The sequence below is a fragment of the Dromaius novaehollandiae genome, chromosome Z (assembly GCF_036370855.1).
Source record: "Dromaius novaehollandiae isolate bDroNov1 chromosome Z, bDroNov1.hap1, whole genome shotgun sequence".
NCBI lineage: Eukaryota > Metazoa > Chordata > Aves > Casuariiformes > Dromaiidae > Dromaius > Dromaius novaehollandiae.
This window is the reverse complement of record NC_088132.1, coordinates 42,102,227-42,126,726: the sequence shown is the minus strand read 5'-3', so window position 1 is coordinate 42,126,726 and position 24,500 is coordinate 42,102,227. Positions and strand designations below refer to the sequence as shown.

At 39.9% G+C, this 24,500-nt stretch overlaps 1 protein-coding gene across 1 annotated transcript in view; it reads left to right on the top strand.

Moving 5' to 3' along the window:
- KCNN2 (potassium calcium-activated channel subfamily N member 2) overlaps nt 1–24,500 on the top strand; it is a 300,746-nt gene that overhangs the window by 12,851 nt on the left and 263,395 nt on the right. Inside the window, exon 4 of the mRNA XM_064502223.1 lies at nt 5,877–5,945. The gene's annotated coding sequence lies outside the window, so the exon portion shown is untranslated. The remainder of the gene's footprint in view (nt 1–5,876; nt 5,946–24,500) is intronic.

Below are 24,500 nucleotides of genomic sequence, written 5' to 3'. Positions count from 1 at the left end.
CCACAAAGAATTGCTGCAAGGGCACAATGCTGGCTCATGTTCAACTTCTTGTCCTCCAGGACTCCTACATCCTTTTCTGCAGAGCTGCTTCCTAACCAGTCAGACTTCAGCCTGTCCTGTTGCATGGGTTTAGTCCATCCCAAATGCAAGATTTTGCATGTGCTTTTTTTGAGCTTCATGAGGTTCCTGTTTGCCCATTTCTCCAACCTGTCCAGGTTCCTCTGAATAGCAGCCCTGCTCTCCAGTGTATTGACCACTCCCCCCAGTTTGCTGTTGTCCACGCATTTGCTGAGAGTGCAGTCTGTCCTGTCATCCAGGTTGTTAATGAAGACATTAAACAATATTGGTCTCTGTTTTGATGCCACTAGTTAGTGGCCACCAGCTGGACTATTGATCTCAACTCTTTCAGCCTGGCGATACAGCCAGTTTTTCACCCACTTTGCCATCCAGCCTGTATCTCACTAATTTGGTGATGAGGAGACTGTGGTGTAGGAGGCCTTGCTAAATTAAAAATATACACCATATTATTTCTCCTTCTTCCTCTCTGGCTTAATGTTGTTTGGATGATTCTTACATACAACTCAAAGCAAATTCTCAAGGAGCGAAAGGCTACTTGCAATAGGATTGAGTGGCCTTGTGAGTTCTCCTGCAGGCATAAGATGTCTGACTGCACACAAATAGGTATTCTCAACCATTATTATTGGGCACAGTAATAGTAAGGGCCGAAATAGTCTTAACCCAGAGATAGAAAACTTTACTTATGGATTAGATATAAGAAGATTGCTTGAGTGAAGTGATGTCCTCTCTTTCAATATACTTTTGCTTTTGGGATATTAAAAGTCATAGAGAAATACTTTCTCAGACAGGGCCTTTTGGACTGAACGTTCTAGCTGCCTGAAAACTAGGTCTTGAGGTGAAAAATATCCTTCTGTGCTATAAGCAAGTCCTTCTTGCTGTGGCAGTTCCATAAGGGAAAAAAAAAAAGGAGAGGTTGTTAAGAAGCTATCCTAAAGGAAGGAAGGAAAGTATCTTTATGCAAAAAAAAACAAAAAAGAAAAAAAGAAAGTTTCCTGAATTTCCCGTCTCTAATGTAGAAGTCTTACCTGAGTTAATTTCTTTTCTTTTCTGTTTTCCATGGTCTGCTTCCTTTTTTTAGAACATTGATTTCTTTATTATGAAATAAATTTGCATTTTTCTTTACAGTGGTCTGTTTATTTAGGCTTGTCTTGTACAGTGGTCTGTAATTGTTGTGCTCAATCAGTCAGGAAAACACAGGTAAAATGACATAATAGAATGCAGGGTGTTATCAGTATTTGACAGTAAGATCAAAAGCCCAGTGAAAAATACATTGGCAGGAAATAAAATTTACTTTTTATCTTTCCTTATCTATGGCAGAGCATTGGCATTTGGCCCTGTCATCAAGGTGAGTACAACCTGCATTTATAAGATTCTCTGTAATCAAAAATGTGAAGTGGAAAGGCATTGTGAGATCTGATATGAAAGTTGGGTTTGATAAGCCTGAACTGACCTTAGATGAAAAAGTCTAACTCTGTATCAGGAATGCTTATTCTCTTGTGTGAATGTTGAGGAGCATGTTAGCATCTACTGCACGTGGACCGAATCTCATTCAGCAACATAATCCCACTGATTAGACTGCCATGGCCTAATTAGTTGTTTCTTGCCAGTTGGGTTCTAAATTTATATTTCCTACTGCACTGAAAGAATATTATCAATGTTGCAAATTCAGGTGCTCAAAAGTTAGGAAATAGCTGGATCAAGGTTGGCTTTACACCTTTCGTTCCTACACTCTTTTTCTCATGGTCTTGAGTTGTGAGGGTGTATTTGATTATAGGGGTACATTCTGTCTTCTGTTTTTCTTCCTTTTCTCAGGCCTTTATCTGGTGCACGGGATGGATGGTGCTTACTTCATGAACAGCTATTCAGTATTTTTTCTTTCCTTTTTGCAGAGTATGTTACTTATGCTTTAATTATTGAACAATATTCAAATGCTGGTTTAAAGACACATGATGTACATCTTCACAGTACTTGATTGCATCATGAACATTAATTAATCTTCTCAAAATCCCTAGGATGAGAGGACATTATCATCCCCATTTTATAAAACTGAGGCACAGAGAGGTGAAAGTTGGTCTTCAGTAACTGAGACACCTGATATGTTTTTTAGAGAACTTAGCATTGTGTAACACTTAATATATCGTAAAACGCAAAAAGTATTGCCTCAATTGCAGACTGATTACTTGGTGCTTCTTTAGATCAAGCATCAAAGTAATGATGCCTCTGCAAAATTAAAAGCTCACAATAAGTGATCAACTTTGCAATAAATGGCTTATGTACTTGCCTAACACCTTGTAGAAACCCCATGACAGAGAGAGGAAGAGGTTTTCTAATCTTCTAATTTTATAATTAGAATCTCACTTCCTAATTTTAAATCTAATTTTCATGGGCACCATACCATTGTTTTTATGTTTCTCTTCCTGATACCATCTTTCTTGTTCACAGAATCATAGAAGAATTTAGGTAGGAAGAGACCTCTGGAAGTCATGTAGTCCAACCTCCAGCTCAGAGCAGGGTTAACATCAAACTTAGACCGGGTTACTCAAGACCTTGTCCAGTTTAGTTTGGAAAATCTCCAAAGATGGAGATACCAAAACATCTGTGGACAATCTGTTCCAGTGCTTAATCGCTGTTATGGTAAAGAATTTTTCCTCATTTCCAACTGGAGTTTTCTTTCTTGTGACTTGTGACCATTGCCTGTTTTCCTTTTACTGTGTCCCTATGAGAAGAATCTCTCTCTTTCCCTATAACCCCATTTTAGGTAGCGGAAGACAATCCTCTCTTAGCTTTCTCTCCTCCAGGCTAGAAAAGCCCAATTCTTCAGTCTCTCCTCACACATGATGGGCTCCAGGACCCTGAGCACCTTAGTGGCCCTCTGCTGGACTCTCTCAAGTTTGTTGATCTCTCTCATGTACTGAGGGCTCCTAAATTTGGCACAGTACTCCACATCTGGCCTTGTGAGTGCCACAGAGAGAGGAATGATCTCTGCTGACAGCCTACTGGCTACACTCTTGTTAATGCAGGGCAGTATGCGGTAGGGCTTCACTGCTGCAAGGGCACACTACTGACATGTTTAACTTCTTGTCTGCCAGGACTCCCAGGTTTTTCTCTGCAAAGCTTCTCCCCAGACAGGTGCTGACCCCGTAGTGATGCATGGAAGTCTTCCATCTAAGGCACAAGGTTTTGTATTTATCTTTGTTGAACTTTGTGGTATTCCTGTCATGTAACCCTTCCCTTCAGCTTATTAACCACTGCCATGTAGAGTCATTCACACGCTTTGGGTGCACCCTGTCCCACTGTCCAGGTCATTGATCAAGATGTTAAATGGTATTGGCACCTTTATGAACTCCTGAGGAACTCTTCTTGTAACTGTTGGACTTTGAGTTAGAATAACTGTTGGTGTATCTGTTAAACAGGCTTTGACCCTTTCACTTCAATGTCCAGCCCAGGTTTCACTTACCTTGTAGCCTGCTCATCCTTATTAGCTATTAGGTCAGGACATCGTTTATATCGACTGCTCTCCCTTCATTGACAGAGCCAGTCATCTCGTCGGAGGCAGTGAGCCTGGTCAAGCATGATTTGCTCTTGGTAAATCCAGGATGGTTATTCCCTGTCACCTTCTTGTCTTTCATGAGTCTGGAAATAGCTGCAGAAACCTACCAAAGAAAGTAACACTTCACAGTCTTTTGAGAGACTGAGATTAGATTGACTGGCCAGTAGCTCCCCAGATCCATCTTTTTGCCTTTTTCCCTCCTCTTTTTTTTTTTCTCTGAAGACGGGTGTGCTGTTAGCCTTTTTCCAGTCGCTGGGGACCTCTTGCAACTGCCACGACCTTTCAGGTGTGATGAAGAGTGGTGTTGTAATGACATCTGCAAGCTAGCTCCTCCCATGCTTTCCTGTGCAACTTCCAGTTTGTGTAGGAGAAAAAGTGCATTATAGACAGGAATCCCATCACTATGCAACCCTGCTTCATTCACGCACGGTGCTGGATCAGGGAGAAATTTAGTGCAGAAGTAAAATGCAGTCATGCAACTAAGAAATGGTATGGTCTCTTTACAATTTTTCAGAGTATTTGTGGGAGAGAAGCATTGATACGACCCAGATAAAGTGAAAATATAGATAATGTAACATTTTTTTTAAATTAGGCTGAAAGAACGTATGTAATATGTTTGTAAGTTTAGAAAACTTGTAAATTTTTGCCAGTAGACAGCAGGGACAGCTTTGAAGAGCAGAAGGCAAATTGGGGGTGATCTAGAGATCTACATATATCTCTGTTGCTGGCGCTGTGCCACAGACTGGATTGTGGGCACAAGGCCGAGTCATCAGTATACATCAGTGAATAATTGAATAACTGAGTAATTCAGAGTTGCCTGGTTCATAATGCATGTGCAACAAGTGGACTGTGAAAGCTCCTGGTTTATGACTGTTGGCTCCTGGTTTATGACTGTTGGCTCCTAGTTTATGATTGTTGGCAGCTTGTGCAGAATTACACCTGAATGTCTAATATACTATTTATGATGAGCTGGTTAGTTGTGACACATTAAACTATAACTAATAAAGCTTTGTTAAAGCTAAGCACTCTGGTAGCCTTACATCAGTCAGTTATCTACTTTGCACTGCTAACTGGGACTGTGGATACATATATGCTTGGGCTATCTTAAAAAAGCAGTGAATGTGTGATATGCTTTTTAAAATCCAAGTTAGCTCTGTCCTAAAAGTGACAGACTTACCCCTGGATATAGTGGGACTAAATGCATCATGTTTTCAGATGCTTGCATTTCGAAGGTACAGCTTGCTCGTTCCCTAAGGTTTCAAATTCACAGTGTGCTCCTTTGCATGTAGCTCCAACTGCTCAATATGCTCCAGATTTATGCTTTGAACGTCTCCTCTCTGTCCATATGTTCATAGCCTGAGTTGGTTGTAAAATCAGTTTGGCTGAATTTCAAAACTACCCCAAGCCTTCTGGATTCATCTCTGCTAGGTGGGTTTCTTTGTTTTATTTTGAAATTGCTTTAAGATTTATCAAATCCTCCTTTCTGGAGCTGCTACTCCCTCGCTGGGGCATAGCACAGACAAAGTAGTAGGATCCAAATGAATGGTGAGAGAATCAAAAAGACAGTGAGTACCATGCAGAATTTGGCTCTGATTTTAAACATCCAGAACGAACAAGTATCTCTATAAATAATACAAAATATTTATTTAGAGCAATATAAATATCAGTCCTCACAGAACTGTTAGGAGGATAGCTGTACAATAATATGTTTATTTTTATAGATGAAGAATCTTATACCCATGTGGTAGGATGCAAGGCAGAGCTGCCTTGACCAAGCTTCTTCTGGAATCAGTAGACCAGCCATGTTAGCCCAGAGCTGGGCCCTGTATCTCAGCCAAGCAAATTTGCTTGGGTGCAGCACCATGCTCTCACAGCTGTGTTGCTTTCAGTTCTCTGAGTGCTAATATTTCTGCCTACCACAATACAAGTTTAGGTCCAGCAAGCTTGAGAATCATGATTCTCCCAGTGAGAGGTGCTCAGGCTGAGCACCAAGGAGTTCCCAACTCCTAGCATTTTATTTGGATTCTGACCCAGACCAAGCTGTCATCTTGAGCAGTTTTGCAGCTTTTTCAGGATGGGCATGGTTTTTACAACACTTTGAAGTTTTTTTTTTGAAAGTTTTTTCTTTTACATTTTCCAAGTTTTGAAAAAATAATGATTTTTTTCCTGCTCATATTTTTTAGTCCTCTCTAAACTGAACATTTAACCACGACTAACTCCTGTCTTTGATGTCCTGTTTTTGTAATAGAGCTGCAGACAATCTACATCCTTGTGCAAGAGGAGAAGTGTTAGACTCTGATCACCTGAAGAAACGTAGGTGAGTGGATTCCTAAATCCATACATTGAATCTTGCAGAATTCAGTGAACAGAGTTCCATGAACATATAGGTTTGCCTGGGTTTTCTTGCTCATGAAATCATTGTCTCTTCCTTTACAGTTTTCTAAGCTATTTTTCCTTAATGAAGGCGTAGCTTTGATCATAAACACTAAGCTATCAATTGCCATTTGGGACAAATAAAAGTTGCTTGCTCACTGCATCTTAGTACTTGGCCTCAGCTGTTATTCTTTTGCCTGTGAAAAAGTTGCTTGCATAAACAAGCTTCTGAAAGTGGAGATTTCCAAGAAATGAAAAGCACCTTGCCCCTTTTGAAAATTTGTATCCTTTGTAGATCCCATCCTTGACAATTCACTACCCCTCTTTTTCTAAATTTCTTTAGTTAGAAAATAATTAATCCTGACTAATAGTCTGACTTTTGTTAGTAAGAGCTAAAGCAAATACTGAAGAAAGAATAAAGCTGTTGGCCTTGTTTGAGTTGAAAAAATACGACACACCAAATATATTTTTGTATTCTACTGTGAGTGGCTCTGATCTCATCTAATGTAAATAGGGAATAGTTCCACTGAGCTAGAAGCATTTATATGTTTAAAAGTCATTGGAGATGAGGATCAGGCTTTATGTATTTATTCTATCTAGAGTACTTGGTGCATCAGAGTTAATGTATTTGAATCTTTGCATGTTTTTGCAAGTAACAGTTAAATGCTCCACCATTATCTGATAGGCCTCTGTTAAACCTTCTGTAAAATGTTCTTGCACAAAATGAAGCTGAGCATTTGCTATTGTGATTTGGTAATGGATTGCCTCTCCCTATGTACATCTGCTCATGGGACAAGAGTACAGGGCACTGGAGAACCATCTCAGTGTTTGTCTATTTAGGAATTCCTCACTTTCTGTGGAAGATGCTCACTTTTGTCTTGTTAACTATTGACCTTTGAGTTATTCCATTATTTAGGAAAATAAACCTTTTAGTGTGCAAATATTAAATATGTAGTATCTGTTTATTCAATGATGTAGAAATTTCTGCAGTTGTGTTTTGTTTTCAGTCCATGTTGCTGAGTTGTATATTTCTTTTTGCATATGAGACATCCTGCTACAGGTTTTGGACATGCTTGTTGCTAGTAAGAGACTTTCTTCAGACATAAAGAGTAAACTAAGTAAAAACATGCAGTAAAGTCCCTGTACTACAACTACTACCCTGACAAAACTCCTACTGAAATTAATGCAATTTTGAATTCAAGTGGTTGGTTTGAGAACAAATGAGATCCTGCTATAGTTATTTAATTATTCTCTGACTTGTTTGAGGAGTTTGTAATGGAACACCTAGTACCAAGAACTTTTCTTGATTTTTAAGACTTACATGGTGTTGCAGATGAACAGATATTACAAATTGTAGCTCTTTTTGAACAGCCCAATGTTTAAAGGTTACCCTAGATGGTAACTTAGTCTGCAATTAAACCAACTGGAAAATTAAAATTAAATTAAAATTAGATCAACTGGAATCACAGTGCTGATTCAGAATTTTGGGGTGTGTTTTAGTGGGGTGCTTTGACTCAGGCTTATAGCTAAGAAAGAGAAAAGCAGAAACAGAATGAAAAATTTAAGATGCAGTACTGAGTAAAGTGTTTCATTTTTGTATACTGAACATCACATAACAAAACAAGAAGGCTTCTGCTAAAAGCTGAAACATGAAAGTGCTAAATGAAGAATGCAATTGGTGTTAATTATATCATAGATTAAATGATTCATTTACCTTACACATACCATAATGACAAGTCCTTTAATTTTTAAGGCCCACAGCTGGAGATCTTGGCAAAGTATTGTTGGAAGGGAAAGCCTAAAGGAGATTGAAATACTTTTACCTACCAGTCTCAGAAGAAAAAGGAAACTAAGGACATCTTACATTTAGGTCACGTTCAGTAGCTTTTCTTGATCCCAAAGCATTCAGATAACAGCAAATGCTTAGGGCATTATGTACACTCTAAGAATGAGAGGGCAGATTTGTAGGACTGTTTGTTAGGGACCTGTTCTAGTGCAACACCACAAGGCAACTACTTTCCCCTTCGCCATTCCCATAGTATGTCTTGCTTTGTAAGCAAAGACTGCTTTGTAGATGGGTAGAACCAGTCTACCTAAAATCAGCTGCTTATAGGATGCTGTTTTGACACCAGAGCCATGGTACAGGTCTCTCTCTACAGTGACTCTGTTTGCCCTGTTTTATTGGGCAGTAAGAAAGGTTTTCCAGTATGGTAAATGTAATGCAAAGACTTGTCTTCTTTACCTGCTACGTCCTTGGTGTTTGGGCAAGCGGATTCTTCTGGCCAGGTCTTCCTAGGTCTTTTAGGCCTTTTTGGCCCGTCCTGTTTATTGGCATGTGGCTGATGTCCCCACAGGAAACCTTACAGGCCTGTGTCTGAGTGATCTCCTAGGAAGAATGCAGTATACAAGAAACTGGATCACTGCTTCAGAGAAAGGGGAAGTGATGGAAATCTTTAAGTGCCTAAGAAGGGGCTGGAGCACATTTGGTGTGTGCGTACACTGGAGAGTCTAATTTTGCTTCTGCTCAGAGCGGTCCAGTGTGCGTGCACCACAGCTGCTTTCTGCTCTGCACTGGTGTGCATTAAGTGGAGACAATGGGGGGATTTGCTGTGAAACTGCACCCCTGCTCTGAACCAAGATACAAATGCAGATGCAGCCATAGTGCTTCAGGCCCTATGCCTTTGGGCAAACAGTGGGTGCTGAGAGAGGCAGGCTGGGTTTTGTATATAAACAGCCCATTCCAGAATCCTGCATTGGAATGAATTGTATCATATCTTACTTGCTCTCAGGGAAATTACATATCGATAGTTTGGGCAGATACCATTTTTATCATGTCAGTCCTGTCCTATTATAAGAGTTTATGCTTTTCAGATTGCAGCGTGGGCTGGCTGCTTCCTGGGGGCCAGGGGCCACTGGTAGCAGGGGCTCCCTGTGGTGACAGAGCAAGGCCTAGCAGCCCAGGCCCCCTGCCCCCGGGAAGCAGGGCACCTAGGGCAGCCCTAGCCCTGGGCATCAGGCACTGCCACAGGGATGGGCCGAGACTGGGTCGGGGTCAGCAGGGTCCATGGCTGGGCAGGGGCTGCGGCCTGATGGCCCCAGGCTGGGCTGAAATGAGGGCTTGGGGCTGGGCAGGGTGGGGGGGGCCTGGGAGGTGGCACACCTGTTGGGACAGGGAGGGTTGTCCGTGCCCCTGGGGCCTGGACAATGCTCTTCTCCATAGATCATTTAGATTCAGATTTAACTGCAGGTTAGTCAAGTATTATTCTTTGTGCCTTGTTTGTGGTATAGTAATGTTTGTGATCTGCAGCATGAAACCCCAGGAGAATTTCTCTCTGCACAGTGTAGCAGAATGATTAGGAAAGGAGCCAATGCTACCTTTGATGTCACTGAGAAGAAGAAAGGAGGACAACTTAACAGGCTTATATATTCAAGGTTAAAACTCTCCTGTTTTAAGAACCGTAGGAAACAAAAACATCACTGTGCCATCATCATGTCCTGTAATACAGGATAGCATTTTTCCTTTCAATTTACACACTTTTTTTAGGCACCTGTTCACCCTGTGAGTGCCAAAGCAAAGCAGCTAACAGTCTTCATATGGGTCTAAAGGTGTGAGTTTGCACTTCTCTTCAGACTTGCATCAAACAGTGCCTCCACTTAACCCAATTGTAAATCCATGCTGGGTTGCTTAGGCTGGAGTCTTAAAAGGGGTAAGATAGGCTGTTAACTAGAGTTCCTCCTAGTGAACAAAGGAACACTGAGGAGTAGAGGACTAAGGCCTGATGAGATACATGTTAATTGGACATACTGATAAAAAGTAGAATACTTGTTTTTCATATGGTTCTAAAGTAGTATTAAGTTGTATTTGCTCTGCCTCATGCATAGAGTTATAAATAGGCATGTCTGTAAAACCCTGTGGGGGCTCACAGGGCCTCTGTGAGTCTATGAAACTTTACAAGGTAAACTGGAGTACAAATCGTATAGTATTGTAATAAACCTTTGTTAAAATGAACTGGTGTCATATCGTCATGTAGTAAAAATAAGCATCTGTGTTGATTTCATCAGAAATGCTGCAGGAACACACTGGACATGCAATTTTCGTGTACAGCAAAGGCCTCTAACGTGTGGCATCTCACCACTTGTTGCCTGAAGGACCCTTTGACACTGCTTGTGGTTGCAGGAAATTAAAAGTTGTAACTGAGGTCAAGAGGGAAAACAACCTACGTTATCATTTGTTCAGTGCAGTTGACCTTGGGCCAGGAAAACTCAGGTAGCTCTGAGTTTCTGAACAGATAAGGTACCAGTAGATGGCACTCCAGAATATGTAACCTAGCACTTGGCTTTTGTGCAACCTATTGAACTTCTTCATTGTGAAGACTTCTGCCTGTGCAGCACTTTATATAATGATAATAGGAGTGATTCTTACAGTAGGCAATGTAAGTAAAGCCTGCTATGCAGAAAATATGTCAGACTAACTCCCACCCATGTCTTTGTTATACGGAGTAATATCAATAAGTAAGAAAGAATTGATTAAATCTTAAACAAGTATGATCTGCTGGGGGAAGAGGGGATTAGATGACTTCTTGAATTTACATCCATCGCCCCACCATTTTGGTATGTCAATTGTTGCGAAATACATGCATGAAAATACAAGATTTTTTTTAACACAAAGAGCATGTAGTTACTCAGGTTGGTGGTAGTATCACGAAGACAACTTTAGCATTTAGCCACCAAGATGACGGAAACTGTCCTTAATTTCTGGATAGACTTTATAAACTTACAAGAAAAAGAAGGGTGTTAGAAAAAAGTGTGATTTTGCATACATCACTATCCCAGGGACGCTATGAGGAAGATATTGGATAGCAGTCTTCAAATATGTGAAAGTTTTCTGTAGAAAGCAAGGGAATAATCTGCTCTCCTTTTCTGTAATGAGTAGGACAAAAACTGAGCTTAGAAGTTGTGCTAAGAGGAGGTCAAGTTGGCCAAACACTGTTTGGCAGTACAGATAATGGAGCACTGCAGTGCTGCAGTAGATGTCTGTGGGAGGTGGTGTTACAACCGCCATCAGGAGTCTTTAAGAACTGCTTGGAAAAGATCTGTCAGAAGTGACATGGATAGCTGATCCTGCCTTGGTCTGCAGCGAGGAGGAGACCCGCAATTTCCTTTTGGGCCTTTCTTTTTTCCTCTGTGTTTCTACAGCTGTGATTTAACTGTTATGAGGCATGTTGGGTGATAGTGTAAGTATGGGGAAATCGCTGGAGCAGCAGAAGTCCCAGAGTACTTCCTGTGGCTCCAACAAAAAGAAACTGCATGCTTCTTCCCCGTTGTCTTTCAAGAAGCTTTGAATGTATTTTTTAAATGCTGATGAATCTAAATATAAGCCAACACCTCAGATTTTTTCTGCTTGCATTTACTTTATTATTATCTTCAGTGAGAACTGTATTTCTGAATGGGATTTATAAATATCCATATACCTTAAGTAAGTTTGGGGATACATTATTGTAGTAATTAAGCATTTCCTTGTTCCTATAAAAGTAAGCAAGATGTAGACTGATACATACATGCATGTTGGTTGAGTGTTCTGTTGTTTTGGGGATTATTAAACCTTTGATTGAATTCTGTTTAATTGGAGAACTGTTTGAGATAGGACTATCTTGTGAGAATGCTAATGAACTGCTTGAGATCGTAATGCAGTATTTTACATCATGCTTTCTCTGTGCCTCAGTAACTTAGAGATGATATGATCATCAAGTTAATTTGTTTAAAAGCTGCTTAACTTAAATATTTGAGAGGCATATATCAATGTGGTGTGCAGGTCTCGTGAGATCATATGTCCACAAAATCAGGTATTAGCCAAAATGACTAGACTGATATTCCTTCTGGGAAGGGGAGCTTTCAGCATAATGGATCCCTCCTGCGGGGTGGAATATTGATTTGCCTGACAGGCCAGTGAGGTGGGCTGCTACTGGGGAGTTACAAACTGTAAACCCTGCAGTTGCTTTGGGAAACCTGGATGGCAAAGTATTCTTACTGATGTTACTCGGGATAGATATTGACCGGTGTGATCATTGTATGAAGTCCTGTGCTACTCTGATTAAGGTGTCAAGACAGTCCTGACTGCAATTCAGCAACAAATGTGAGGGGGAAATTGGGATCGGTTTGTCTATCCTAGAAGAATTCACTTCTTTGTAGAAGGAAGCCCAGTCATCCCGCATGCACACTTTTGTGTACAAGGTCATCACTTCCCATTTCAGTAAACTCTGCCCATCCAGTAATACACTGATCAGGTTTGTCAGGATCACATTTCTAAACCATTCTGCTATTGTTAGGAGAACATCATATTTAAATAGAAAAATATTTGATTAAGTTAGGAACAGGTTCTGTCTCTCTTCTGTGGAAGCAGATGCATTGTGCTACAGGTTGCTAATCACATGTGGAAGGATAAGGTTTTTGAGAGCTCCTTGTGAAAATACTGGAAGGAAATCACTTGATTTGCTTGCTTTAAGTGAATCAGGCCACTTTTGCTTTCACTGTACAACATACGCAAATCGGAAAGAACTGCCTTTCTTCCGATCGATACTCCTTTCTCTGTGACCTGCCTGGAACGTGTGCTGATCGGTCTTTGTGCTGCATTCAATTCACAACAGAGAAAAAAGAAATATTGATTAAACGAAAGATAATTAATTCTGGTTTGCACTGTTATTGAGGTCGGGGCAAAAGTGTTTAATTTGGGATTAAAGGATTTACATTCTGTGGCACACTGTAAGACAGTCCCACGCACCAGTCATTACTTTGGGGAAAAGCCATAACTATTGTTAACAATCTGTCCAGCATCAAGTTACAATGGCTGTATAGCTATGAAATGTAGGCAAAAGCCACAAATTGGAAAGACGTAGTTTAGGACTAGGTGACCTGTAGAGGTCTGTTCCCAGCAACATTTCCATGATGACTTTATACAGGGATTACTCGCAATGCGCAGTTTTGAGACTGAGGCCTAAGGATAGGTGAGGCGAGGGTAGGAGAGAGACAGCTGAGCGCTTGGGCTGCAGTTGGGCTGTGGAGAGGCTCAGAAGTAGCAATGCAGAGTGATTCTTCATTAGCTCAGAAGTAGAAATATAGAGTATAGGCCTCAGAAGTTAGGCTGGGTTCTCACCCAGTGGCTAAAAAGAGTCAGATAAGTGTTTACAGGTACTCAGTATTTGTCTAATACTTACTGATTTGAAAGTATATTTGGATAAGCTATCTGCCCTGTTGGTATATTCAGCACATCAAAAATTATTTAAAGAAACATCTAAAATGCTCTTTTATGTATTCTTACTGAGTTCTGATCCTAATCAATATAGGGTTTGACAGAAATTATGTGTAAAAAGAATGTCTAGATAAAAATAAAGCCACCATTTTCTACCTTTTTTTTTTTAAAAAAAAGGAAAGTCCTTACAATAAATATAGGGAATTTGTGATCAATATTTCTCAGTACAGATCAGATATGCTAGCTAAAATGGCAGATTCCTTTATTCCTCCTAGGTATTCTTGTTGATTTTGTAGCTAAGGGTTTTTCCTATGCTCAGCTCCCATTCTCCAAACTGCTCATTGTTATTAATCAGTATATAAAGGAACCATAGAGATTTTGGTTGGAAGGGACCTCTGGAGATCACCTAGTCCTGCCTCCTGTTTGAAGCAGGGCTATTGCCAGCAGTACATGAAATCAGCCATGGCTTTGACTAGCTGACTCTTGTATTGCTATGCTGTGCAGAGCTACCTCATAGCTATATTTGTTCATTCCTGTTGATGAGTTGGTTATTGTTTTTTTCTTTCATTTTGGAAATTGTATTGTAGCAATGAGGGGGCAAAAAGACAAAACCCAACAGGACTGTGTGGCAAAGCAGTGACGATCAGTCAATGGCTAATTTGTACTGGTATTGCTGCCATTGCCACTTGGGATATGGGTGTGTTAGAGGTGATTCCACTGTGAGAATTAGAAGTATTGCTGATGTAATTGCAGATGTAATTTTTTTTTTTTTTTTTTTTTTTTTTTTGCTAAAAGTATTGGGTGGTTGTACACTGAACCTTTGTAACATGTCACCTGAAAAATGGCTCTGTCAGAATAACCACCTCACTGTTAGGCTACTAATAAAGCTTTGCCAACTCTGAAATGAAAGATACTCTGTTCTGTATCGTTAAGGGAATTGGCCTGTTTCCCATATGCACAATATGGTAGAAGGTGGCCAGTTGCACTTGGGGAATGGTTACAGGAGTGCAGAAACTGTAGAAAATAACAGTTAGGGAAAACCTTGTAAGGACATGCTCCCAAGCCTTGGTAAAGAGGTAGGCCAGAAGCGAAGGCAGCAGATGAGGATACCTGTAACCAGTATTTTGAATAATCAGTTGTTTTTCTAGGAGGAAGTGTAATTGAGTAGAAGAAATGTGCTCTGTGATTACTCTTATATCAGCAATGTCTCTTAGATTATTTTACATCTCTGTGTATGCACTGTGTTGCAATGATTCCAATTTTTGTTATGTTTTCGGTGTAACATAGTATTTATAACATCCTTCTATTTCAGAATTTTTCACCGATTTCCTCCGCTGATCTCAGTGTGCAGCCTGTACTCTTTGCTTGCTATTGTTCTTCAGACATCCCATTAGGAAGTGGGTTTTTCACTGCAGTAAGGAAACCTATTTCTCAAAAGAATATCATTCAGCTCTTTCATGAGGCGAGAAGGGCCACTCATGTAAATGTAGAGACAGGAGGAAAAGGGATCCCCTTTCTTTTCCCAACCATTGGGTAGCCGGACGAAAAAAATTCCCAGATAGTATGGTCAAAGAAGGGGCAAACTGATGGATGAGATGACTTCAGCCTAGTTTCCTCTGCTCTCCTTGCCTTCCGTGGTGCAGTGTGCCTAGGGGCTGGCAGTTGCCTGACCTTGTGCTCTGAGGCTAATCTGGCAGATGAGTGACGAGCTGGTTTCTATTCTGTCAGGCAACAGCTAGGAAGAGGGTAGCCATTTCTAGCACTACAGTTAGAAGATGAACAGGGAGCTGTTGGTGGCCATGAATCAGAAAATGGTCTTCTAAATGCTGCCCAGTCCCAGTATCCCAAGATTCCCTAGCTTAGGAATCTGCAGACATAGATTTTTACAGACCTCCAAGATCAAGCTCTGGAAATATCTATGGAACTGATTTTCCTTTTTTGGTTATTGTACTATGTCTGATGTTGGTTTGGTGGTCACATTTATTCTTCTTGAGGTGTTTTATGAATCACTTCTTGATCATTTTCTCCTTGCTGCTTTCTTGCCTAAGCTGCCATTATTCTCAAAGGTCTGTTTTGATAGCTAGCAAGTAGTGAGGTGTTGTATTGCTGATGTCATATTTCTCTATTTGAAGGCCAATGTGACAGCATAAATACAAGTACTAGTTTTGCAGAAGCATCCTCCTACTAAAGTTGGACTCTTACGGCACTCTGTGTTGCTTTTAGGCCACGTTGCCTCAGCAATACATCCTTAATGCAAAGGGAAATTATGACCACATGTTAGAAAAGCCATGGTGTCATTTAGCAAAGAGTTTTGTCTGTCCCGATGGAGTTTTTTCTTTCTTGACTGAAAGGGCCTTACTCTCCCAGGAGAGTCTGCTCATCGAATTCCTTGGAAATGAGTATAATTTATTTTAGGATGTTTATTTCAGTATTGGTGACTACTGTTAGCAGCATTGCCTGCATTTTTGTAAACAAGTAACAACATTTCATTTTTGAAGGTGGTGATTTCTTCCTAATCTAGTTTTGTACACGAATGATAATAGTGCGCACATAACTTGGCAGAGAGAAATAGTCTCAAGAGTAAGCTAATTGCTGTTTTTGTTGGTCCCATTTCATCAGTTTTTTCTCCACACCAGAACAGCTTAGGGTTTGTGAGTCACCATGTGCCTGAACTTCTAAATTACTTTGGTATAAACCAGGAATAACCCCACAGATATTGGTGGTGGGTAAGTAGAGCTGTTGTGTATACGTTAGCCTTGTTTTAGGCCCTTCTGTTGTATTCTTATGGGCCTGGTTTCCTACTTTTCATTTAGGATAGAATCAGGTAGTTTAATGCTTTCTGGAAGGGGCTCCTGGGCAGCAATGGTTTGTTTTGCACCTGAGCCAGAATGACAGTCCACACACCTAACTTTGGTCTTTCCTGAGCCTATCGAAATGGAAAGCATCTTCCAAACAGATTAAAGAAGTATCCTTTTTAATCTAAGGTGCGCACCATGAGGAGCAAAGGGGAAGATAGTATTCATATTTTTTTATTTTTACCTTTCATTCTGTAAGTTCCTCTGAGTCAGCTATCAGGCAGAGGAGCTGCCTATCTTGCTCACTGCAGGCTCTATCTGCGTTCTCAGGTTGTCAGTCTGTACTGCAGGTAACATACCATAGGTTGTACAGGCCAGCATCTTTAAAATTTTAGTATTCTTTTTGTTCATGGGATTTCAAAGAATGTACCTCGTAAGTGTGCAGCTAGACAATGTTTATTCTTAAATTATTTCCAGAGGAGACCTCAAGATCCCAGAACATCTTATCTATTCTGTTATTTGGCTTGACATCGGTATCTATCTTACACCTTCTCCTGATTTAACTTTCTGACCTCAGTCAGAGTAACATTTTCTACAGATTACCTGAGAGGCATATGATATCTGTGGAAAAAATATCAGTCCATATTCTTCAGGCTGGAACATGTCAGATATTTCCAGTGCTTGAGCATCAGATGCGAAGTGGTTTGGGGGTAGCTGGCTTAATCACAATTTGTTCTAAAGGACCTAACAGTTTGTTCAGATTTGATAGGGAGATACCGGGCAGGCAGACATCCACAAGCTTCTTCGTAATTGTTCTGGCTTCTCTTGTACCACAGTATGGCGGCAATGTGTTACGCAGATACGCAGGGAAGTAACACTGGAGCAGCTTCAGGACTTCTTCCCATGACAGAGATGATCAGGTGTATATTACAAGAGAGAAGCTTGGTTTAATGAATAAGTTAGTCTTCTAAGTATTTGATAATCTTAAACATGTGATTATTAGTCACTTAAAAATATGAAATAAATGCAGTTTTCAGTTGCCTGAGTTAATTCAATTGTAGCTCCTGATTTGAGGAAATGTGATATGCATTGCAATATGCATTGCATAGTCTTTTGGCATAATAAGACCTGAACTAAAAATATCAGGCCATGATATATCATGCCAACAAATGAATATTTTCTTCTGTTGACTAATCTGTGGTACAACAAAGTTCATCTTGCTGCCACCTTTGTGATTTGCATTTACCAGCTGAGATTGCTGGCATTACAGCCACACCAAAAGATACAGGAAGGAGTTAGGTCAGTTATGACCTTTTTTCCCAGTTTCATTAGGGCTAAGATCCTGCATATTAAAGCCAATAGCAAAACTTTCCTTGACTTCAGGAAGGCCAGGTTTTTACCCAGACTGCAGAGGGGCTCCTATCTTGTGGAAAAAGGTGTGCATTTCATTCAGTAATCCAGAGCAAATGTTTATATTTCTACAGGGGTTCTTTCAAAGAAGGACAAATAGAAACAAAAATAGAAAGGTTTTGTGTGAACTTTAAATGCTGTTGACTCACTTGTGTTGTGGGGTGCTAACATACTTGAGCAGCAAGAAAAGGGCAGATGATATAGGCCATGATGTATAAATGGAAAGTGAATGCACTGAAGAGATCCTGAAGGTAATCATATGTAACAGTAAAGGGAATTTTAAATAAAACATTTTTAGAATGAATGCACTGTTTGAAAAGGAGCAGTTATATGCTTTCAGTATGAGGCATAATCCTAGAAACTGAATTCTGAGAAAGCTGGTTAAAATTGAAACTCTGTGTTACTCCTTCTGGCTCCAGCAATTAGCTGATGTCCAGTCTGATAGCTTGTTGCTAGATCATAGGAAATATTGGGGAGGGAGCTAAGTATTTTTGTGATCCAGTATGAAGAATATGCAAAAAGTCCTGCTTCTCTAAGTGCCGTGGAACTTAACAACTGTTCAGTCATATTCTGGGGAGTAGGGGTTTCCATTCTGGATATTTCAAGCTTCTTTTTCTAGGCTCTACTTTCTTAATTTTTTTATCAGGGTCATGCCAGAAATACTGTTGTCTTTGGCTTTCTGCTGTTCTTGCACTGTTTCCCTTTCTTTATTCATGTTTTTTGCCTGTGCATAAGCACACGTGAGTGTGTACAGAAAGCATGAGCTTATTGTGTCATTTTTGTGAGTTGATGTGCTGATGTGGGTGCAGAAGCTGCATAAGTGCAGTGCTCTGCTTGAAATAATTTGCCAGTCCCTCAGATCCTAAACACCGAGCTATTGGAAACAAAGTGACTGGGGAAGGTTTTCTTCCTTGACTTTGTTAATAATAGCTGAATGCTCTTGTAAATCTACTTATATCTGAATTTTCTTGATCTTCTTAAAAATAGGAAAAAATTGAAACATTATTTCAGATCAAACATTACACCTAAAATTAATTTTATATTTTTGAAAAAATGCACTTTTTCATTTTATGTCATGTTGACTCACATATGTGTATATATTTGTTTACTTACGTCCATATGTATCTGTACATATGCACCCACAAGGATTCAATTATGTGTACAGCTGAGTATAACAGATTAGGATGGGCGAATGGGGATGCTTACCTGAACTAGGACATGAGAGAACTCATCTTGGGACTCCTATGCAAGGAGTCTGGCAGATTCTCAGCAGGTTGATTTATGGAGAAGGGTCTTCAGGTCTCTCTCTTTGCCTTTGGAAAGAGTTTGCATACAGCTAGAGCACAAAGGTAGGTTCTTTACCTCTCCTTCCACTGCTTGGGTAATATAGAGCTGCAGTGAGCATACATTTGGTATTTTTGTACGGAGGAGAGATATTAATTGAATGATATGTTGCAGCTTCTGCCTAATTACATTCTAGCACAGATCAATGCTATATAATGGTATATCTGAATGGCTCATGGCTTTTTAACATTTATGATTCCCTTCATATGTCACATACCAGAGGGCTCTATGGTAGAACCTGAATATCTTAGCGGCCCCCACACCAATACTTAGACCAACAAAAAGCCTATCAGCTGACTGACAGCTTGTTGTTACTGGTATTCCCTCAAGTTGTTAGAGGTCAGTATCTTATCTAATTTTTCACTCTTTGGCAAACAGTTGCATGGCGAATGCTGTTACGTGCCATATCTGAATTTTTGGAGGGAGAATCGTGCACTGAATGATTTGGATTGAAAAGAATGGCGTCTTCTTTCCTCTAATCTGTGTCAGCATCTTTAGAACATCATAACTGGTAAATGCTTATTTGCTTTAAGCAATGATTCTGAACAAAATTGGTGCATGATGCCAAGCTAAGAGGGGTTGTAAGGGCTCTGGACAGTAGGAGTGGAATTCATAATGCTCTTGATTAACTGTAAAATGTAAAATCGGTAAGACTAAGTTAAGACCAATGCAAAACAGTATACCTGGGAGAGGGAATATCTCATTAGGCATAGTGGAGAAAAGGATCAGGATTTTATAGTAGACTATACGTGAAGACGAATCAATGTCATGCAGTTCTGAAAAGAAAAATACTGATTTGAGAAGTGCTAACAGAAGTGTTGTTTGAAAACTGAGCGAAAATTCTTGAGCTTTACTTGGTGCTAGTGGGGTTTCAGCTGAAGCTTTGTGTCTCATTTTGGGTATCACCCTTAAAAGGGGGAAAGAGAGAGAGAGAAGTTACAGAATGCCCAGGAGAAGAGTCAAGAACCAAAAATAATAGCTTTAGAAAACATGATACAAGAGAAATGTTTTAATCCACAGAAGAGAAAATTGAGGGGCAACAGAAAAGGCTTCAAGGGTGTAGCAGGTTGTTACAAAAGATGACAGCAATCAACTGTTCTGAATATCAGTTAAGAGCTGGACAAGAAGAAACTGATTGATTTGGTCTTTCAGAGTTTAAGGTTAGATATCAGGAAACATTTTCTAGCTGAACAATGATAATGTTCTGGATGTGGTTAAGTTCTGAGATGATCATCATCACAGGAGGTTTTTAAAAGAGGGTTAGCTAAAATCTACCAGCTTCATGAGATCATGCCTGAAATAAAGAGGTTGTTCCCTTGAAATCCCAACCAACTCACTTTTCTGTAATTTCTCTGCATTTGGAAGAAGGAATGGTTTAAATACCATGCCAGTGCATGTGAGCTATGCGGAAGCTTCCTCTTCCCAAGTGTTTAAGTTTAGTATGAAACTTGGCACATCAGTTAGGAGTATGGCAAATTAGTTGATCTGATATGACTAAACAGAACATCATGATCCTTTCAACTTATCTTAGCACTTCGAGGCTGGAAAAGGTTCAGTGAGCTGTACTCGGCAAAGGCTTAATTTTCTGGCAAAATGGTTGTTTTGTCAAGCTTCCACCTCCTAGTGCCAGCTGGGAACAGAACCAGCAGTGCCAGCTTGGATTTGGGTGGCCTCCTCCCATCAGAGTTCTGGAGTTCTGCGTAACTTAAGTATCCAGCTTTGGGAGTAGCTTGTCTGAACTGCTATGTTTCTTTTGTTTTTAATGCACTGAGCGTGTATCTAAATACATAAGGTTGAAGAGGTTTTTTTGTTTCCTTTTTTTTAAGGAGTACATTAATATGACACTGGGTGATAAAGTCGTGCAAGGAACTTCATGCAGAAACTTCATACTTCCTCAGTGAAATAAGAGGAGCTTAATGCAGAGGCAAAGTTCTGCCTGTGCAGTGTTCATTGCTATGTTGGGAGCTTAGATCACAGCAATTTGAAAAGAAATTACTTAAGTACTTCAGATACACAAGTGTAGTTTTTGCCCCTGCATGGATGTTCAGTCTACATTTGCTTCCTTTCAGGTTTTGTTTTTCCACTTTGCAGCATGAAAGGAAAAGAAGGGCAAATAGACCTTGTGCACAACAGATGCCAACATTTATAAATACTTCCTTGGGACTGTCGTCAGTGGCACCTTGTTAGGATGCACTGGTTTTAATATATTTTTTTCAACTGTGCGGAGCAGACAGCTTCTGCTTTTTTGCCACTGATGTCAGTGTTTGTGACGGAAGTACTCACACTGTCACTGTTGGAATGGCTACACATTTTCTTATTCTCCTCACTTTGTCACAAGCAATTTCTGGTTTAGAATACATCATTTATTGGTATTGATGAATTCAGAAGAAGGAGAATGCAGAAGGGGAATTTGACTTCTTGACAAATTGTCTGTCCTTGCTTACAGAGCAAACTTCAAACTTCTCAGTCTTAGCAAAATATATTACTACTCTGAAAGACCAATATATGGAGGTAAATAAAATGAATTTTGACTTCACTATTTGGCCTTTTGCCCCTTCCATCCTTGAAATGTTTTTGCAAACTGCTTTGTGAATATTAATTTAGAGCATGTACATGAAAGAAAAGGATTGGATAAGTAAGTATATTGTTGGTTATATAGTTATCGTTCCTTTATGCATGCCTGCCTGCCTGGATTTTTGCACTTGCTGCATAAGTTGATGTTAGTCGTCCACATGTGTGTGTGTGTGTGGGGGGGGTATCACTGAAACTTTTGGATAATCAGTTTTTAAAAAGAGTGATACAGACTTTTCTAACAGTGCTGGATATGTAGAATGTCTCCAAAATTCGCTAATCTGAAAGGATTACCAAAAGATATCTTGAAGGATTATTAGGATTTTGATAATAAGAATTTGCTTATTAAAAGGAAACATCAGCTAGGAAGTGGAGCTACTTACCACTTAGCATTATCAGGAAATTGTAAGTGAAATATATTATCTGTCAGAGAAAAAGGACTTTTTGTCTGAGGGCCACCAATTATAAAATCTTGGAAATCAAAGTAATAATGATAATTGTATTACTATTTTAAGAATCGAGTATTATTCCCAGGGCTAAAGAACAGTTCAGTCATCAGCAGCCAATTAGCCACAGTAGAGCTTCGTATAGTACAGCTTCTTCACTTACAAAAACTGCTTGCTCTGGTTTGCCTTCTGAAGGCTTCCAAAAGGTTAATGTGATAACAGGCCAAAGCCATTCAAAGCAGATATGTTATCCTATGAAAATGTAAATTATTCTTCATCTAGTTAACTCCCTGTCATGTTAATAAAGTCCCCTTTTGTTTTTTCAGTGTAAATGGTAGGAAAAAAAGTCTCTCTTCAGTGGACATGGAGAGGTGTTTGGGGCTGTTTTGCACATTTTCCCTTTCTCCAGATGTAATAGCACAATATAGAAATGTGGGGAACTCCATCTCATTTTTTGCAGCACATACTTCATTAGCATGGTCATCGGACATACTGCATTTAAAAACCCTGATGATGCAGGTCTTTATTCCTGAATGAGTGGTTCTCTTTTTACAAAAAGGCAATATTGTGGCCATCTATTCACAAACAAGAAGTTTGCTGATTGCTGATGGCACTGAGCTATGGCTTGGGGGATGTAGGTTTGATTCTTAGCTATGCTGCAGACTTTGACCTGACAAATGACTCTGCTCCAGTTCCTGCCAATTCTTGTGGAGAGGAAACTGCCGGTTCAAGCTTATATCCCTGGCAACCTAAGAGATAGGCCCCAGGGAAGAACTGGTGGTGCCGGTGGGATCTATGTCCTGCTGTACCTCACTTCACCAAATGCAAAATGGAGATACTACTTGCTTTTCTTGCTATATCCCATTTCTGTCTTGGAGTAAGTATTTAATGGAACAAGGCAAAATCTCTGGAGCAGCAGATGTATCATACTTCTTACTGTCTGGGACTTGCTCTGTGGTAGAAGAGTGCAAAGCAGCAATACTTGCTCTGGTGTTGGCCGGAAGTCCTGAATGCTGGTGTCATATAAACAGTAATAATAAGAGGAGAAGGAACTAGCGTATTACAAACTTGGGGGTAAAAGAACGTGCTAAAATTTAAAAGAACTAAACGACAAAAAAAGCCAATTTGTCCATTTTTCTATAGAAATAGATTCACCAATTAAATCCACGTGCAAGTGGAATACAAAGCATTCCCCACTGGCAAATAGGAAATGAGAAGAGACATGACAGCTCTCTTGGGTCTTGCCATTTTAATTTCCTTTGTATTTCAGTATGATCACATACGAGCGAGCTGAACACTCATTTTGAAGTCCAGGGGAATAGTTAATTTTTTGGGTAGTGTGTCAGCAGCAAATGGTTCCTATAAATAGTTGCTTATGATCTCTTTGATTTAATAGAACCATTTCTTATTCAGGCTTTCTGTCTGATTCTAAAGCTGACAAACAATCATTTGGCTGTCACAGTAATCTTTGTGCAAAAGTAATTTTAGTCTCGAAAGTAAAAAGAGCTGCCATAGTGCAGGTAGCAGAACTAGGGCACTATTTCTGAGAGGAATCACTGGAGCATATTATTTAGTTTCTAGCCAGAAGGCTTAGCCTGCTGGTTCCCCTATCATTTACCACTGAACGATACCAATGTGCAGTGTAGTGTCTCTGATAGTGGTTTCCAGCAAAGTTTAAAAAGAAGAGAATGTTTTCCCTCTTCCTCCCAGTTTTGATTGCAGTGTATGGGTGCACAAGTAAATCATCCTTATTTGTTCGGTTCCTTCAAACAGATGAATTATTTCCTGGTTGAGAAATAAACCGTGAATTAACTTGGATTTTTTTTTCTTTTTTTTAGTGAGAGGTGGTTAGATAGGAGCAGGATCCTTATGGAAGGGATATTCATTAAGAAGAGGTTCAGTAAGAAGGGGCCCTAGCCTGGAGCTGTAGGGAGTGTGGTAAGAGATGAAGGATTTGTGGGAGAAAGATTTGGACAGTAGAGGAATGGTGTCTTGACACCGAGGTTTTGAAAAGGACTTTTGAAAGGAGTCCATTAGCTAAATCTGGCTTGGAGCTTGTGGGCGGATTCCAGCTGATCATGTTGGTTGTCTTGTAGGATAGCTCCATAAACTGAAAGGAACTCGCTCTTGATTTACATTTTTGTGGAAACATCAGAATCTAGTCCTCTGTGTTTCCTCCCTCAGGAAAGAGCACATAGAGCACATACTGTGATGTCAAAATGTATAGTTGTTTAATCTTGTGGATGTTGCTGACATTTGCCTGAGTGCTGTTAGCTTTATATTGAACAGTCACCATTAATTAGAAGAGCTGTAGTCTCGATTGCTGCAGCTAAATGTAATGTAGCTGAAGTCAGCTGCAGCTGGTGAAATATCTTTGCACCAAGACTTTAGCATTGGAGCGTTCCTTAAAGGTTAGAGATGAAAAATGCTTTCAAGAAGCATTGGTATTTTTTAACTTGTACATTGTTTTGAAAATGTGTCCAATGAGATGAATGAAAACACCACACTGTTTTTAAAATTAACTACATTTATTTTTCTGTTATTTCCGCTTTGCACTTTTCAGTCAGAATTATCAAGGACGAGAAGAGTTACAAGCCATGGTGAAGGGGAACTATGTAGTGGAAGACGAACAACTTCCTTTTGACCTCTTCAGTCATAGCTTTTATCAGAGACTGTCAGAGTCAGTG